This window comes from Choloepus didactylus, chromosome 4 (assembly GCF_015220235.1).
Source record: "Choloepus didactylus isolate mChoDid1 chromosome 4, mChoDid1.pri, whole genome shotgun sequence".
Taxonomy (NCBI): Eukaryota; Metazoa; Chordata; class Mammalia; order Pilosa; family Megalonychidae; genus Choloepus; species Choloepus didactylus.
The window spans coordinates 36,415,126-36,434,485 of record NC_051310.1 but is presented as its reverse complement, the minus strand read 5'-3'; the positions used below and the strand labels follow the sequence as shown (position 1 = coordinate 36,434,485).

The following is a 19,360-nucleotide window of genomic DNA, read 5'->3' as shown; positions in this document are numbered from 1 at the left end:
AAACAGTAGCCACAAGCACCACCTCCATGCCCAGCATGTGTGCGTGTTGTTTACTTGTACAACTTCTATTATTTTCCATCTGAGAAATAAGGAAAGGGGGAACTCTGAAAAGAAACTCGTCCCAGGTCACAGAGCTCATGAGTGTGGAGCCAGGATTCAAACCCAAAGCCTTCCAAACTCCAAACCAGGTCTCTCTCCATCATACTCTGTTGCCTGTCTACGTTGAGCTGGGTTCTCAAGCTTTAGTGTGTGCAATAAGACTCACCCTGAGAGACTGGTTCATTGGTCAGGGGATGGAGAATCTGCTATATAGTTCATAAGCACCCAGGCAGTACTGAGGCACTGGAGCTGGGAAAGGTCTGGTACAGTTTCTCTAGACCCACTGCTCCCATTCCCCAAAGGCACTGCCTGTCAGAGTGTTGCTGAGGAGACATGAGGTGTCCCATAGAACCCTGGGTTAGAGTTTACTCTCAGCCGGCCCTAGGACTTTGTGGCTCTTACAGTGTCTGCGGACCAGCTTAGTACCCCATGTTTACAGTCACTGTGCTAAGTTCACTGTAGGCAACATCTCATTTAACCATCACTCTTCTTTGCTTCATTTTATAGGCCAGGAACAGTACACTAATATATATATTTAACACAAAAGAAGACAGTAATGGAGGACTAGAGGGACAAAAAAGACGTAAGACTTACAGAAAACAAATAGCAAAATGGCACGCATAAATCCTACCTTATAAGTAATTACTTTAAACGTAAATGGATTAAACTCTGCAGTTAAAAGACAGAGATAGGCAAAATAGATAAAAACACCAATCCAACTATATGCTGTCTACCAGAGACATATTTTCAACACAAACAGGTTGAAAGTAAAAAGATGGAAAAAAATATTCCATACACATTGTAACTATAAGAGAGCTGGGGTGGCTAGATTAATCCTAGCAAAACAGACTTCAAGAAAAAGAAGGATGATTTGTAATAATAAAAAAGTCGACCCATAGAGAAGATATAACAATCACAAACATCTGTGCGCCTAAGAGAGCCTCAAAATACCTGAAGAAAAACTCCCTTCAGAAATGAAGAGAGAAACAGACAATTCAAGAATAATCATTGGAGACTGCAATATTCCACTTTCAGTAATGGATAGAACAACTACAATGAAGATCAACAAGGAAATCAAAGACTTGTACAATACTATAAACCAACCAGACCTAAAAAACATCTATAGAACACTCCACCTAACAACAGTAGAATGCATGTTCTCAAGTGCACAAATCATTCTCCAAGATGGATCTTATGTTAGGCAATAAAACAAGTCTCAACAAATTTAAAAGGACTGAATTCATACGATGTATGTTCTCTGACCAAAATTGAATAAAATTAGAAAACAGTAACATAAAGAAATTTGGGGACTTTATAGGCCAGGAAATGAAGGTAAGAAGTTAATAACTTGCCAAGTTCTCCCAGCTCAGAAAAGCCGCTCCCTCGTTACTCAGCCCATGTTCTCCACGCCTTTTGTACAGTCCTGGATAATCATGGATCCCAGACTATTGGGTACTTTGGGGCAGTCGCTTTCCCATCCCCCACACCAGACATACACAGAACCTGACCCCAAGCTTGATCCCAGAGTTAAAAGAGCTGAGGAAGGGAAGGCCGTTGGGGTTGTCACGGCTTGTCCTGCAGCCCTGCTTCTCCCTGGGATAATGGCCACAAATATTCTACTCCCCGGCTAGTAGGGAACATCCAAAAAGAAGATCCTTCCCCAGAGAAGGGAGCTAGCATTTATACAACATCTCCCCTGTGCCAGGAACTTTACACACCCTACTCCATGCTTACAAACTGCCTGGTAGAGGGCTCTTCTTGTCTCCATTCTACAGAGGGAAACTGAGGTTCTGCTGTTAAGATGACAGAAGCAAGATTCAAATCCTTGTCAGCCCTCAAAGACCCCAGCTCTTTCCATTATCCTTTGGGAAAAAAATCCCAAATCTGCACTTGTTCTGGGCCTCAGAAAGAATGCTACATGTGAGAACCCCACCAGTCCAGTCAGGGACCCTCCCCTTCACTGTGCTCCCTTCCAGAGCTGCTGCTTTTCCTGGGGATGCTGGCAGAACAGAGTATGTAGACCCCACATCCCACCCCAAGAAATAATCACAGTCCTGATCTGCCAGACTAGGGACATCTATAAAAACCCCTGGAAGCCAGGAGAACTACTGGGACATTGAAGTGGGGGGACTGCAGAGGTGAGGTGGGAGCTGCAGGGCAGCAGGTCTCTCTGAACAAGAGCCTCCACACCACATGGAGAAAGGTGGCTCAGTCCTTTCTTCAGTGCCAACCAGCAGAGCAGGGCCCGGCTGGGGAAACTGAACAGATTCCGAATATTAAGAGATGTCCGTACTCACCTTGTCCAATTCCTTATTCCACAAAGCAGTCCAGAGCAGGGAAGAAACTTGCCTGAGGACACATAACCAGGAGCCCAGCAGGGCCTAGAACCAGGAACTTCCAATCCAAGTCTTCATGCCTCCACTTAGGCTGGCCCCGCCTTTTGGCAAGACACTTGGACAGGGCTTAGAGCCAAGGTGAATTACCAACATCACATAAATAAGGCTTTCTACTCGGCCACCATCAACACCTCTAACATTTCATGATGTGCCAAGCTTGGGGCTAAGCACTCCACACACATCAACCCGTTTAATCCTCACAAGGTAGGTATTATTCCTCTCCTGTTTACCAGCAAGGAACCTGAAGGTCCAAGGGGTCATATCACTTGCTACAGTCAAGCAAGTATAGAGGCAAGGCCAGGAGGGAAACCCAGGCTTGTCTGTCTCCAGAGTCCTTCCTCCAAACTTCCTCCCCCAGGGCTGGAGGCCCGGCCTCCTGCCTAGACACCATGCCACATGGGCTGGGCTGGGCATCAGCAACACCCTGTGCTCTGCAGATTGGGGCTGCTCATGTCTACTCCACGGAGAGCGGCTTCAGCTGGTGTGATGTTCCAGCAGTGGGGCTGTCTGGGTAAGGAGGATGGGAGAGGCCTGGTAGGGGAGGGGCTTTGAAGAGGAAGAGGCTTCAGGTGATCGTCACCACCAGGCCAACTTGGGGCAGGCTCAACATCTTCTGCCCAAGAGGAAGCCACACCCCGTCCACACCCCTCCTACCCCATACCCACAAGTGGCCAATAGCTCTTTTTTTTTTAATTAAATTTTTTTATTAGAGCATTTACAGAAAAATCATTCAAATAGTAGAGTTGCCATATACCCCCCCACACACATAGGTTTCCCTATTATTAATATTTTGCATTAATGTGGTACCTTTTTCACCGTGGATGCAAAAATATTATTATAATTATACTATTAACTAGTTCATAGCTTACATTAGGGATCTCTTTTTAGGCTGTAAAGTTTTATGGTTTGCTTTGTTTTGTTTTGTTTTATTCTGATAACATATATACAACCTCTAAAAGTTTCCCATTTTATCCACTTTCCATTGTACAATTTAGTGGTGTTAATTAGATTCACAATCTTATGCCACCATCACCACCATTCATTATCAACACTTTTCCATCACCCCAAACAGAAACTCCGCACCCATTAAGTTTAACTCCCCAATCCCCACCCCCACCTGGCCCCTGGTAACCTGTATTCTCATTTCTGACTTTATGAACTGGCCAACAGCTCTTTAAAAATAGAGCCTTGACTCTTCCCTGATTGTCAGCTGCCAGATGCCCCGAATCCCCTTGAGGCCAGGCTCCTGTCCCTTCTCCTGGCACCCTGAAGTCTAGGTCAAGCCTGCTCCACACTTGGGTTTCTACTGGTGCCAATGGCCATTGAGCATCAGCCCCCAGTCACAGATATCCGCGTCTACGGCCTTTTCTTCCTAAGAACTTAATTAAAACCCTAAATAAAGGCTGTTCACCCTCCATCTTGAATAAGGGAGTGACTGATTGCCTGCCTCCCTCCAAAGGTCACCGGTACAAATCTCTGTTTCATGGCTGATGACACTGAAGCCCTGAGATACAAAATGACTTGCCCGTGGACAGACACCTGGCTGATCGCTTGGGTAAAGGTGTGGTCAGAGCCTCCCAGGTGGCTGTTCCCACTGCTCAGCGCTCCCCAGACTGGGCATTGCCAGGTCCTTGACACTTGGCTCATCTCCTCTCCAGCAGGAAGGTGGCACAGGGGCGTCTGGTACAGTGAAAAGGCTATGAAGCCTTCATCAGCCCAGGCCCACCTGCCTGGCCAGCTCCAGAAGGGGACACGACCTACCTGGTGGCCTGGCAGGGGGGCTTCAGCCAGTTTGGGGTAAGGGCAAAGACTGGGGGTGATACGGTTCCCCAATTATCTGCTGGTGACCAAGAGGCACAAAAGCTTCTCCCAGTAAAGGGGGATCTCAGCATGGCCGCCTGGGGGTGGCCTCCCAGATGGGCTGCAGAATGGACACAAAGCCACCTCCTTCATTCACCTGGCCATCAGCTCAGCGTCACACCCTTTCTCAGGCCCCGGTCAAGAGCCAGGCCTCTGCCAAACACTCACACATTCCTTGCATTTCTCCAGAACTGTGAGCAGCTGCTGTAGGGCCTTTTATCCTATGTTGATTTATTCTTTATTGTTCCTGAAATACACCCAGAGGCCTTTGGCACAGAGTGCTGGGCACCGACAGAGCATCGAGCTCAGGCCCCAGAGTGCACACCAACCAGGCTCTCTGGGACCAGGGCCAAGCCAGCTGGAGAGCTGGGCCCAGGGATCAGACCCGGCAGCCAAGACCCCACCTATCCCGAGCCTGTGGTCCCCAGAGCTGTTCTCAGGTCTACAGAGTCTGGGATGTGTCTGGGGACACTTGGAAGGTCTCCAGGATGTGTGTGTGATGTCCTCAGCAATCCCTTGACCACCACCACACACGCACACACACACACACACACACACACACACACACACACACACACACACACACACAGAGCTGAGCCCCAGAAGTCTGTCTGTCCTCCACAGCAGGTCCCAGGGCTCAAGGCTGGGCTTCAGGCTGCCCTGTGAAATGCTGGGAGAGGGAGGCCTCAGAGAGGGCCCCCTACCCTTCCCAATCCAGAGTATCTTCCCTCTCAGACAGTCAAATGGTCCCTGAATTCCTACTAGCTTTGTTCCCAGTGCACCTAAAAATAACCCAGAGAAGTGGGGAAGCTATATGGTCATAAGAAACAAGGCTTCCGGTCAGAATGTGTCTCGGCTTCTCCTGCCACCACCCTCTCTGTGAGAAGCCTCCATTCCCTTGCCAGGAAATGGACATGATGTCTTCGTAGCACAGTTGTTGTGGTATTAAATAAGGTAATACACACACAGAAAGTGCTTGGCACAAAGTAAGTGCTCAATAAATGTGATTTCCCTTTTCCTTTCTCCCTTCCTGGGTAGGGGGAGCTCGGGTGTCTTCATCAGTCTTCAGCACCTCAGGAGTCGCTGGATGGTCTGCCAGTTCCCCAGCCGGCTGAGAGCAGGGCTGGCCCAGCTGGAGCAGAACATGGAGACACAGAGTCCCAGCCACAGCATCAGATCTGCAGACACGCAAGGCATGGGCATCTGGCCCAGGGAACCCGGGAGAAGAAAGCCTTCAGCAAACCAGCACAGGCCTCCCCTGGACTCAGCTCTGCTGGCAGTGCCTGCAGGGGCACCGTGGGGTGAAAAGTCCTCAGAGAATACCTGGCGCCACAGCCTGAGAGAGGCTGGGGAAGGGATGGCCACAGGAAGTGTGAGTGTGAGAGCTCCAGTCCCAGACACCAGGGCCTGCCGGGAGCAAGCGAGCCCGCCCAGTGGCCGCCACAGCCAATGTCCCACAAGTGGAAGTGCCTCCTGGTTATTTTAGGCACCTCTTCTGCCCAGAGCCAGCAAGGACAGGCAGCTGCTAGCAACATGGAAGGGCTGTTTACGCTCAAGGGTGCAAGGGCTGCTGCAGGGACAGAAAGAACATCAGCAGCCACCGTGCAGATGGGCCTCGGCCCCCTTTCTTCCTCTCCCACTGTCCCCATAAGGCCCAGTTGAAGCACTGCACAGCTGACTTAGCGTTGGTACTTCTGCTTTCACTCAGATCCAGCCTCCCAACCACAATACTCACTCACACACACACACAAACAGACAAATAAATAACTATGGAGCCAGCTGAGGACTGAGCCACACCCCAGCTGAGACAGTATTCCTCTGGGCTCTTCCACCCTGGAGCACAGTGGGGGGTGGCGGGGGCGAGGGGCGGCCGAGGAGCAGCCCCCTCTTCCCACCCTCCCCAGGTGAAAGTGGAGACAGTCTGTGGGAACCCCAAGCAACTCATCGCCTCTCAGCTTCCCCATTTGAAAATGAAGAAGTTGGACTGTGTCCCAAAGTGTTTTCCAGCTCTGGGATGACTCCCAATAGCTGGGGAAGCCCAGGACTGTGAACCGGGGCAAGCCGGGGTGGGCAGACAGAGCAAGGCCAGGTAGGGAGGGAGATCTGAGCCGCAGTGGAGGCAGCGGCCAGGTGTGTGCCCCAAGAACTGCCAACAGGCTACAAAGAGGAGGATGAAGGCAGACGGCCAGCCCACGTGCACTCTCAGGGTTTTGAGTTATCACTTAAGCTGGTTTCTGAGCTTCCTGTGGCCTTCCCCTCCACAAAACTGGCAAATTCTGGCACCAGCAGGCTGGGATGGGGCCTCTGGTCTGCCCAACTGCTGGAAAAAGGTGGGAATCAAAATTCCCTCACCATTTTCCTTCCTCTTTGGACCCCACTTCCCTGGGGAGATTGAGTGGCTTCAGAGAGAACCCCCTTCTGGCTGCAAGCTGGGGTGAATTTCCCTCTCGCCAAGCCTGGCCTGGACAATTCTTGCCCTGGCTGCTCCCCTCCCCCTTCCAGAGACTCCTGGAGGAAAAGGCGCTGCCTGGAAAAAATAACGCTCTCACCACGAGCTCCCGGAGGCTGGGGAGAACGGCAGAGGGAACAGGGAGCACCTACCCCGGCCACAGCACCAGGCTGTGTTCCAGGAAGAGCAAGAGTGGCTGCCAGGGAAGCCTGGGGCCCCTGCCCCGCTCCTCCCCGCTCCAGGCCTGCAAACCACAGCCAGCAATTGCCACCCTGGGAGAGACCCCCCCCCCTCACCCCAGCCAAACCTCCGCTCTTCTCTGCCATGTGGCAACTTTCTTCTTACGTAATATCTTGGTGCTCCCCACCACCTCTGCTCTTATTTCGATTGGTGAAAGAGCCAAAGTGCAACTCCCACCCTCAGCTCCACCCAAACCTCCATGGAGTTCACTCGGGGAGGCTTCAGGTGGAGCAGAGACAAGGGGACATTTTTCTTGGCTGAGAAAAGCAGCCTTCCTCCTGCCCACGTGAGCAGTTCAGCCTGGGGCCTGGGCGGGTAGGCTCAATCTGATCTCCTGGAAGCTGCGCCCTTAATCCTCGGCTGCAGGGACAGAGTCCCTAGCAAGTGTGTACCGCACCAGGGTCTAAGCAAGTCTCTGCAGGGATGGATCACGTAGCTGTTCTCAGGGCCTTGGGAGGTTAGAAAATTGGCTTCCTCACTTCTTTACACCAGTTTACAGCCCCAAAAGCCTGGAAGCCTCTGCTCTCCCACCACAAGCAGGACAACCTTCATTTGTCTTCCCTGGTAGGAATAAAAGGCAAGCAAGAACTGGACTTGGGAGCTGGTGAGATGACAGCAACCATTTGTTGAGTACCTACTATGTGCAAGTCACTTTACAAGCATGCTCTTGTATAACCTTCATGGCAACACCACAAAGTACTATTATCATCCCCATTTTATAGGTGAGGAAACAGGCTTGAGAGGTTTAGCAATTATTGTATGATCTCACTTATATGAAATAACGAAAATATGCAAATTCACAGAGAAAGAAAGTAGAGTATAGGTTACTAGGAGTGGGGGTAAGGGAGGGGATGGGGAGTTAATACTTAATGGGTGCAGAGTTTCTGTTTGGGGTGATGGAAAAGTTTGGGTAATGGGTAAGTTTGGGTAATGGATGGTGGGGATGGTAGCGCAACACTGTCAAAGTTTATTAACCCACCGAATTGTGTATTTGAAAGTGGTTAGAATGGGAAAATTTATGTTGTATGTATGTTACCACAATAAAGATAAAAATAAATTGGGGGGTGAAAAAAAGAGGTTAAGCAATGTGCCCAAAGCAAGTGGAGAAGCTGGACTATGAACCCAGCTCGGCCCAGGCCTCTTTCCTGTGCATCCGCCAGGCTTCCTTCGGGGTCCCTGCCCAGGGTTACCGTCCACACGCCTCCTAGGAATGGTGTTCTGAGTGTGGGGGTGGAAGTGGGTGCGGATGAGTTTTGCTTTGATGGTTTTGGAATCTGAGTTGATGCCTCCACTAAGAGCTGTTATTGTTCCCAAGAATGTGACTGTGAAAGTCCCTGTAATGTGTGTGGTATTAAGGGTGGAGGGGGAGAGGGTGAGCTGGTTTCCAAATAGACGTTTCCAACACCAAAGTTATGCTGTAATGCTTCCGATTCATAAAATGAGCTCACAGTCAGCGTATCCTATATATTGTTTTGAATGCAAACACAGATCCCTTCGTAAGAACTTGAGGTTCCAGCACACTCCACGTAGTCCCCAGCCCAGCGCTCAGAGTTTTAGTCCAGCCACACACAGCCAGAGTTCTAAGGTGCAGAAGCAACCTCTTCAACAGAGTAGGACCACTGGCTGCATTTCCTGTGGCCTGCAGTGGGTCTGAGAAAAACAGAGCCTGCAAGGCTGCTTCTGTACTGAGGCATGTGCGCATGTACGCATGCTGCCAATCTGGCCTGGCCAAAGGTAATGCCCAGGTTAGCAGATTACCAGGCAGGAGGCTCCACAACTCTTTCACCCTGAGGTCCTGAGAGTCAGAATGACTGAGACATGCTCTCCAGAAGGCCAGCTGCAGTGCAGTACCAAGGAACTGAGCTTACCGGCATCAGAATCGAAAGAGACTGACCCCTTTGAAACCAGCAGTGGGGGCTCACTGGGCCCACCACATCCTGAGTACATATTTTTCTGATGGGGAGCTTTCACTCATTTTGTTCAACATTTACTAAATGCTTACCAGATACTGGGTATTGTAGGAACAAAAATACTGAAATGTGCTATAGCTTTTTACATATATCAACAACTCTTTGAAGGAGGTATAGAGAGGATATCAAAGTCCAGGAAGGTCAAATAACCTGCCCACAGTCACGGAGCTAGTAAGCAGTGGGGCGGGGATTTTGAACCCAGGCACTCTAGTTCCGAGTCTGTTTTGACCCCCACCCTCCACGATACCCATGTACATGTATAAGTACAGAAGGTGGAAATGAGTGTTCAGAAGAAGGCTAAGGCTTTTAGGAAAAAGTGGCACTTGAACCAGGACTAGAGGGATACAAAGGAATATCCAAGCTACTTTTGGCCACCTCCAATCCACTGTGAGCAAGGAGGGGGCTCACCCCCTCCTGGACACTATGCCCCCTGTACCTCACCTCCTCCTCCCACCACCCTCTTCTCCCACTCAGGGTCCCAGAGGCCTCAGCACCCCTGAGCAGCCTCTCTCTGGCTTCTGTAGACCCGGGAGGGCCTAGGCTGATTCTGCCACTATACATCGTCTTTTCTTTTCTCTTTTTTTTTTTCTTCTTTTTCCACGTATTAAAAGCAGCAGCCCACAGGCCAAACATGTGGCTATTTTTAAATCCTACATTCAAAAGCAAAACCCTCATCCCTTGGGCACTCGGGGCACTGTTTCCTGGGGTGGAGTGGGGGCTGACAGCCACAGGGTGTCGAAGTTCTACCCTGAGCTTGGAGAAGCAACACTGGCAGTGGGCAGGCTGTCCCAGGGCAACCTGCATGGCTGGAGGCAGGGGTGAGGGGGCTCCAATTTGTGTACCCCTTGTCCCTTGGGAGCTACTCTGACTAGCATAACCTGCCAGCAGCCAATCCAGTTAGAGTGGAGACTGGATCAGACCCATGTGATGATCTGCTTTACACAGTAATTGAATGTTTACACCCCTATTATTCACTGTCCAGAGCAGTAGGAAAAAGAGGACCCATAAATTCTCAACTTGGGGAGGTTTCTCCTTTTCCCTTCTTCCTGAAGCCATCTAATAAGCTGTGGGAAGGTTGCATTTCTCTGATCTTAAAGAGGCATGTGCCTCACCTCTCCCGGGAGGCTCTGGAGCAAGACAGGTGGTCTCCTCCCTCTGCCTGGGACCCAAAAGAGTGGAATGGCTTCGCCTCAGAGCTGCGTGGCTGTCACCAGACCTCCAGGCCACCACCAGCCATCACCCCTGCTGGAGCAAGCCAGACCTGGCCTCCCCACTCCACACTCAGCCACCGCTGCCTACAGGACTCCCCAGCACATATGCCAGAGCAGCCTCCATGGTCAGCTAGGGCAAGCCAGCTTTCCCGCCATCCCGTGGCCCCCTGAGGAAGGCTCTGCAGGGTGGCACACAGGTCTGATGTGGGACAGTGGAAGCAGGAAGTAGTCACCAAAGTTGTGACCAACAAAGTTTTAAATGGGGCAAGAAACTTCCCCTTTCATCCTTGCCGTGGCTCACACTGGAGCTGGGCTGGGAACACACAGTGGCCTCCCCTGTAGGTGACAGGTACCTCCTGCAGCTCTTTCCTCCTCGGGGCTCAGACTTGAAAGCCCCTGGGCGGCACCAGGTTCTCAGCTTCCCCTCGGCCCTTGCGCAGAGGCGTGGGTGGAAGGGCAGCCTAGTACACATGCTCAGGTCTGAGTCGGGGCAAGGCGCAGAGTCCAAGCAAAATCCGGGGATCCAGCGTTCCTGATAGGGACCACCCAGCACAGCACACCGTGAGGCGCCGCATGGGCCTAGCAGGCAGCTCCCGGGCCACTCCAGCACGGAGAGTGCGGGGGCGGACCGGAGGGATGACAGGTCTGAGGTGCGCCGGCAGTGCCTGGGTACATGGGGTAAGGCGGCTCTACGCTTGCCTGCCTGCCCGCCCCAAATGCTCCAGCTTAGGCCTCTACTGCACTTGCCCTAGTTTCCTGCCACCCCATTTTGTCCCCCAAACTCCCGGCGCGGGGACAGTTTCGATGCACCGTCCACTTTCCCGTGCACACTGGAAAGGGAGGGGGCTCCCGCGCCAAGTTCCTGCAGCTCACAAGCCCCTCCTCGCGCCTCCTGGCCTGGGCTCCGTCATGCAAGCCAGTCCCTGCGGACACCACGTTCTCTCAAGCAAAAGAGGAGCAGCCGTATTCCTGAGCCGCCGCCGCCGCCGCCGCCGCCGAAGGCCCAGCGGGTTGGGAGGGTTTTCCTGCCCAGGCCGCGCCCGGGTGGGCGGGTGCCACGCGCGAGCTGCGTAGCTGCACAAACACAGCGGGTTTGGGCTGCACACGCAGCTGCGGGGTGAGGGGTAGTGCGGGGCCCCGGGAGGGGGCGGGCTGCGGGTGGCAAACGCACGTACACACGCACACACTCCCACAGTCGTCCAGGCCGCAGAAGTTACCTCGCGGCGTACTCCCCCCGTCCAACCCCTCCCCCTCCAAAACCGGGCGCCCCCGCTCCGGGCCGCGCCTGCAGAGCTGCAGCCCGCGGAGCGAGAAGCCACCGCTTGCGCGCAGCCCGGGATCCCCTCGCCGCCGCCGCCAGGGCGGGCTGCGCCCTGCCGCGTGCAGGCCTCAGCCGCCGACCCGGCACCCCACTTACCCCGCTCCTGGCCGAACTCCGACATCGGATGTCCCCCCTCCGCCGCGGGTTTGCCGCCTTTGGTCGCCTCCCGGAGTTCAGCCGGCTGCACGCAGTCCCCGATTTTAAAAACAAACAGCGCCGCGGCTTTTCCGCGGCGCTCTCTGGGCTTCCGTCAGCCCGCGCCTCCGAGGCTGGGAAGTTTGCTGGCAGGGCCCAGGCGGGACGCGCGGGCTGTCACCCCCCGGTCGCGGCGCAGGAGCCTCGGGCGCGCTGCGCGCCCGCGGTGTCCGCCTCGCGATCGCTGACTCTCCCTCCCTCCGTGTCACCCCCAGTCCTGCGATGCAGTGTCAGGATTGCACGGCTCTGACTCATCGGTTGAGCTCACAGCTTGAAAAAAAGAGAGAGGACGAGAGGCAACAGCGAAGGAGGAGGACTCTCTGGCGCGCTACAAAGGATTGCACAACTCCGAGCTGGGAGCGCGGAGCGCCCAGCGGCCGGCCGGCGCGCGCGGCACGGCGGCGAGCAGGAACCAGCTCGACCACTTCATCAGCACAACTGTCTCGGAGCGGCCTCTCTGCCTGCAGGCCCGGCGCCGCCCACTTCCTGCGACCAAATAAGGCCGGGGAAGGCGTCTTTAAACCTCTGGCGGCTGCCCGGGCTGGGGATTTCCAGCAGACCTCACCTCCACTCCCGAGTCTGTAGCCACCCTCCCCCAGCCGAGGCGGGCGCCCCCGATGGCTTTGCTGGAACCAACAGGCCACGCGGCTCGTTCCCTTCACACCAAGGTCAGGAGGAGACGGTGACGAAATGTTTGGAAACCCATCGGGCCTGCCAGGAAACTGTGTGTATTGATGGTGGGGAGGGCACAAATCGCTTTCTTCCACAAAGGAAACTCTCGCTGGTTTTGGATACGGTAAATTATGCACGATCCTCTCCAAGGCACTTTATTAAGAGGCTTCCCAAGATTCACTTTCTGGATCCTAGTTAGTGTAAAGGTTTTTGAGAAACTGGTCCTAGCCCTTAATAAGGACTATATTTCAGTTACTTAGGTGATGAAAAGCTCCTGGATTTCACTCTAGTAACTGAGGCCAGAGTTGAGAGCTTTCACTCCATGCCCACATTTTCCTCTAGCTTTCCCATAATCCCCCTGATGGATTCTCTGGTGCAAGCGCTGATGGCTTCTTGCTGACTGGTAGGAAGATGGGAAGCATTTCTGCAGAACAGGGGGCTCTTGCTGGCCAGCACATGCAATGAGGATCCAGGGCCCGGGGGGAAAGTCCATGGGAGGGAGCCCTGTTCTGTGGTTCCTTCTGTGTTTTTTGTTTTGTTTCAAGGAGATGGGCCACAAGGAAATTTGCCTTTAAAGAAAAACCACTGAAAAATACACTGTCCTGGCAGTTACTTTTTCCTGTGGCCAGTCCTGAAGATCAGGTGCATCCCAACTTTCACAGGGAGAAAGGGAGGGGCAACAGAACACGATCCTCGCAGCACAGGCGGTCAGAGCCTTTGCCACCAGGAGTGGATGACAGAGAGGACACTGGGAACTTCTGCCTGGAGACTCTGCAAAAATCCACACTTGCTTCTAAGGGGCATGGCCTACTGGTTGCCTTCCACCCCTTTGCTGGCAGGAGCACTGTGTGCACGTGGAAGTCACACCTCACCAAGAGGAAAAGGGCTTATTTGCACCATGGTGTGACAGAGGTGTCAAAGTAATGACAACTTTAAAGAGTCTTATCTACAAACTGCAAGATAATCAAGCCAGAGACTGGACTAGACAACCTCTAGAAATACCTTCCAGTGTAAGATCCATGATTCTGTGATAGTAAAAGATGAATGGAAGAGCCTTTTACAAAGGCAGGCAAAGTCTCTGGATTTAGCATCCCTATGACAGTATTGTTCCTGACAATTCTCAAAGCACTTCCCCACCCACAGCCTACTTAAACAACTCAGTGTGGCAGAGGTTTTTAATCCCTCTCACTCATTTTATGGATGAGAACACTGAGGTTCAGAGAGGATAAGTGATTTGCGGCAAGGTCATGGGGCAAGCCAATCATTTGCTACTTCTCTGCTTCACTTCCAACCTCCTCCAGAAGAAGGCAATGAACGACTGATGGGCTGGGTTGCTCAGGCAAGCAGGCCCCTAAGTGGAGGGTCAGACTCAGAGGGTTCCTGGCAGAGGCTTAGTGTAAAGCCTTTTGGCTTTTCCCATTTGCCTGGTCTCTTCCCTCCCAGTAGCAAATCACCCAAGCGAGGGAAGTGAAAGCAAAGCCTCTTGGTCTTCAGTGCCCACTGCTGCCAGACTCTTCTGCAGACCTACTGCCATCCTGACCTCCCCCCTGCAGCTGGCCTCAGGCCTGCCCCGAACGAGCCTCGCCTCACAGCCCGAGAGAGGCAGTGCAGACCAGCCCAGGGATGTTCCCAACCAACCAGAAAACCCAGCTGGGGAGAGCACATTCCTAGAAGAGCCTGCTTCACAGGCAGCCAGGGCCCAGCCTCCAGAGAACAAATGGGAGCCGCTCCAAAGGGCACTTGTCCCACCAGGACTCCCTCCCTGACCCACGCTGGGGCGGGTCAGGAAGCAGCACAGGGAGTAGGGGTAGATGGTGGGATTGGCGAGAAACTGAGAAGCCAACGGACCTGGAGGAACCCTGCTTACCCTGGGGCAGCACATCCCTCACCCCAACCAAACTTCTAAATTCGGGCAGCCCAGAAAGAGAGAGAGGAAAAGAGGCACATATGGGTACAGGGGAGGAAGGCTCAGGACTGTCCCAGAAGGCCCCCACCTGGCTGGAGGAAAAGTCCACCTCCCAAAGGCAGGCAGAGGACAATGTGTAAAGAAAGCTGCAGCTCTTTCGGGAAAGCCCGCAGGTCAGTTTTGCTGCAGATATGACAGTGCAGAATCACTATGTGAAGTGAAAGTTTTGGTTTTAAAGCTCCAGTCCCTCCTACAGGGCTCAGGGGCAGCCAAGAAGGTGGCCTTTGGGGCACACACAACACAAATAAGTGTTCCAGGGACCTTATCCAGGCTCGGGCTTTCTTTCTCCTGCACTGCCCTTCTTAAGAGAGAGGAGAGAGAGGAGTACAAAAGCTCCAGTTCCTGGGGAGCAGGTCTGAGGAGACACTCCAGGAACAAAGCACCCTCGACAGGATTCCGAACTATGGGTCCAATGAAGGCAGAATGCGACAGAGAGAGAAAGCCTCCTGGGACCGCATCGGCTGTCTGGACTCTGCTTGGAGTGGTCCATCTCCACTTCCGGGGCCATTAAGAAGCTTCCATGGGTGAATTTGATGGTATGTGAATTATATCTCTATACAATAAAGCCATTTAAAAAAAAAAAAAAAAGCTTCCGAGAAAGCTAGGTTCTCACTACCTGCCTCCAATAACTTTCTGCTGCCATCACTCGCTATTTTTTAATTGTGATAACATATAACATAAATTTTGCCATTTCAATATCATTCACTATTTTAAAAGTCCCCATGCATTCCTGTGCTTTTCCCACTTTTCCTTCTCTGTCACTACCTGCCCTTCGAGGCCAGCACGCTTGGTGTGTTTAAGTGAACAACCAACCTTTATGGGAACGTGGGGAATTGGGGGTGCAAGCACACAGTTGAGGAAAGTCTAGCAAGTCCACAATGCTAGGTTCCTTATGTTCCTTGTGTTCTTTGTCATTTTCCTTTGTAGAATAAAGGTACTACCTTCTAGAACCTCATTCCCCTATGTCTACAACAGAGGAAAGAGAAGACTGTGGAAAGAACAGGGAGCCAGGAGTGAGTTTGGGTGCTGCCTAACTAAGGCTAACTTGTTGTGTGATCTTTAGGAAATCATCTATTACCTTCTCTGAGCCTCACTGTTTTTGGCCCCTATTAGATGCTCAGTAAGTATTTGTCACATGACCAATGAAAGAATGAGTCAATCTGCATCTCCTAGGGGCTGGGGAGAATCAAAAGGACAAAAAACTGTTTTATAACTGTATCATGCTACGTACATGGTAGGAGTTAAAATTGTTATTATTTTTATTATTCTATCCGAAAGCCCCTTCTCCCAAAACCAGCTTCTTGCTTTCAAGTAATTAGCTCCAGGCAAGATTATTTTTTTTCCCTGAAAAGACCTCAGATCTACCCCATTAGCCTCAGGATGACCCTGTCCTGGGCTCTGTCCAGAGAGGTTCTCTAGCTCTGATTCAATGTCCCACCTGAAGCATCCCTCCATGGCTTTTCTCCCAGCTCCTGTTCTTTGTGTCCTTTCCTCCAAGTTTTTCCACAGTGCTGCCCACCCAGCCTGAATAGGGGCACTCCCTGAAGGCTATGCCTCCTCCCAGCACCTTCACCCTTTGATGCCATGTTCTTTTCTGAAGGAACAGGGAGCAAGCCCCAACATACTCCAGCCATCGTATCTTTTTGGGTAATGAAAATGTTTAAAAATTATATTGTGGTGACAGTTGCACAACTCTGTGCATCTACTAAAAACCATGGAATTGGGCAGATTTTATGGTATGTGAATTATATCTCCATAAAGCTGCCTAAAAAACAAACAATAAAAACACTACCCCAGCCATTAAGTTAACTGAGAAGTACCGAGACGTCCCTGAACCGTCTTCTTTTTCACCCTTGAAAACCCAAGGGACCCTCCTCAGTTAACATTTACCTCACCTGTTCTGGGGCAGGACCCTGCCTGCCACACCAGCCCACAGCTGTCACAGCCCTCAGTAGCCCCACCATCCTCCTTCCCAGCCACCCCAGCCCAGCCAGGTTCTGAGTGCCTTTGTTAGGTCAGAGAGGGAGCTGGCAGAGGTCCCCAGCTGCTGCTGTCACTCTGGGAAAGACGTCTGGCTGGGCATAGGGAGGAGGAAGAAACGGGTGTGGCTGCCAGGGCGGGCAAGCCAGCAGGGCCACGGGGACAGAAACACCCTTTCTTCACAGAGGCAGAGTTGCCAGCTTCCCAAAGACCTCATTTCAGCTCAGTTCCATGTCCCCTGCAGAACCAGCCCCAGGCACCCTCTGTCTGCCCTCACTGTTCTCTGCAGCTTGGCTTCCTTACCTGGCAGCAGCAGGCCAGGAGGAACGGGAAGCCCAGAGATCCAGTGTGTGCAGCGAGGGAATGCGTTAAGGCATTATTTTAAAATAAAAACAAATACTGATACATCATGGAATAGATGCCAAAATTCATATTCTTGGAAGTGTACAAGTTAAGAGTTGAGTCTGAATCCAAATCTTGGCTCACACCTTGGGCAAGTTACTTAACTGCTCTATACCTCAGGGTTCTCATCTGCAAAATGGAGATGGTGAGTCCTTAAACAGCGCTTGGCACACATTAAATCTTTTGTTAAGTGTGGACTATCATTTTTTCTCATCTCCTAATTGCTCTCCATGCTTTTATTCTTGCACGCCTACCATCCACTGCCATCAGAGATCATACCTCATTTAAAAGTTCTTCAGCAGCACCCCTCATCTACTGCATAAGGCTGAGGCTGTTAGCCTGGCACTTTCGTTTCCTGCATGATCCAGCCCTGTCCCACCTCCCAGCCCCAGCCCCACCACTCTGTTCAAGAACCCCAAATTCCACACAGTCATACAACCTAAAGTTCCCTGACATATGCCTTCTTACCTTCACATCTTCACACATGCTTCTCCTCTCTCCACCTTCATCCACAGGTAAAGTCACACCCAGGTCTCCCACCAGACTTGAGCTTAATGTCAGCTCTTCTGGGAACCCTTCCTTGACTTCTCCAAGCAGGGGAAGGACACTGGAGGGTAAGCAGTTGGCACCCTCGCAGATCCCGTTTATCCATCCCTCAGCTGCTGTGAGTGTGGCTGCTAAGGGCTCACAGCTGCCCCCTTCTCAAAAGGAGCCTTTGCTGGGAGATAGCACCACAAGGCAAGAGGGGAAGGGTCCAAAAGGCCCCTAGTAGGACCAATTTCGTGGTGGTGCAATCCATGCTTCAGGGCTCCCTGTGGGATCAGGATGAGTTGCTCCACTCCAACTGCTACACATCCTTCCTTGCTTAGCTTCTCCCCATGTTCTGTCCTGCTTCCCTCACTCCCTTTCTCCTGAAAGCATTTCCTCAATAAATCCCATGCCCCTAAATCATCATTTCAGGCTCCCCCCTAAACTCCCATGGGATCATCTGACACCGTTTATTCCATCACCTACACATCTCCCTACTAGGATCAGAGCTCCAGAAGGGGACAGCTTGGGTCTTAGTCACCTCGGTATCCTACAGGCACCTACACAGGGTGGGTGCCCAGGAAATGCTTGTTGATAAATGCATGAATAAAATAATATATGTGAAAATTTAAGGCAAGCAATAAAATGTAAAGCAAGCGTAAGAGATTATGCTACTGATACTATTACCACTCTATTTAGTTAATTCTAAGATGCACATTTCCCCCTATTTTAACATCTCTGAAATCAGGATGCTTGATAGCATGTCACAGTTTAGTAAACAACATTTCTCTTTCTTAGCTGTACCTAAAATAACCATACATCTTACAGTCAATGGCTTTTTATGTTCAATGGTGTTTGGTATCATCATCATCATCACCAAAATTTGATCTCCTGGGTTCTGGAGCCTGTAATGCAAAGTCCACAGAGCTGTGAGTCCCCGTTATCTGAGCTCAGTAGCTGTCAGGCAATCAAGCTCTCATAAAGTGTCCAGGGTCCAGAAGAACACCTGTGTACAAACACTTCTGGAAACTTCCATGAAAGCAGGTCAATGTGATATGGAATGAGCACTGGACTTGGAGTCAGGAGAGCAGAGTTCTAAGCATAGTTCTTCCTCTAACTTTTTTCTGGATGACCCTACACAGGATCTATCTTAACACATTTGTCAAGCAACTACTAAGTGCTTGACTGTGATGCAAACCCAGCACCCTGAGAGGAAGCCATTATCCCTATTTTATAGATATGGAAGCTGAGGTTCAAAAAGGTTAAACAGCTCCCCCAAGGTCATGCAGATGGAATCTGACCCAGGGCTGTCTGATTCCAATGCCTCCTGGCTTTTGTTTCCACAAAGTTAATAAAACGAGGGGTCACAGACTGAAGGCTCATAAGCCATTCTGACCCACATACACATTTTATTTTGCCCATATATTGTGTTTTATTTTCATCAGATTGAATTACTGCCAACATTTTAAAATCAGGAAATTTAAACTAAAAATCAACAAAACTGGTTTGTCTTGAAAAAACCCGAAGACTGCCACACTGAACTCTTCCCTTGGGGATGGAGCTGAGCAGCAATGGGGGGTGGCAGGGGGGCGGGGGGAGGGAGTAGCATCGAGATGGGAGTAGCAGCATGGTGGGAGTAGCACTGCAAAAGGAGTAGCACTGTGATGAGTCTCAAACATTCCACTTTTCCACAGTCCCCACTCTTCCCTAGGCCGTGGGTCACTGTCATTTGTTATCACACTTGCGCTGTTTTCTTATGCCCAGCCAGCGTCTGCGGGTTCCCTGCAGGCCTTTGTGTGATGACTCCTGGACTAGACAAACACCAGTGCCCTCTCCAGCTCTAACAGACTGTGGCTCCTCCCAGAATCTCCCTCCAGGGAGGTAACATTAAGGACCTACTTCAGGAACCACTCAGGCAAGCCCCCTGCCTCCCACATCCCTCCCACCCTTCGCGCTCCATGAGAGAGGCCCCCAGTGTCTGTCTCTCCAACTCCCTCTAGCCCCACCCCTGCCCCAGAGCTTCAGAACCAGCCAGGAAGGAGGCCGGCGTTGCTGCGACAGTGAACCAGGC

At 51.7% G+C, this 19,360-nt stretch overlaps 1 protein-coding gene across 5 annotated transcripts in view; it reads right to left on the bottom strand.

Moving 5' to 3' along the window:
- Positions 1-19,360, bottom strand: part of MIDEAS (mitotic deacetylase associated SANT domain protein) — a 68,938-nt gene that overhangs the window by 30,739 nt on the left and 18,839 nt on the right. For 2 of the 5 annotated variants that reach the window (XM_037832325.1, XM_037832329.1), the window contains exon 1: positions 11,643-12,852. The exons of the other annotated variants lie outside the window; for them this stretch is intronic. The gene's annotated coding sequence lies outside the window, so the exon portion shown is untranslated. Of the gene's footprint in view, positions 1-11,642; positions 12,853-19,360 lie in introns of those variants that run through there. 5 annotated transcript variants of the gene reach the window in all.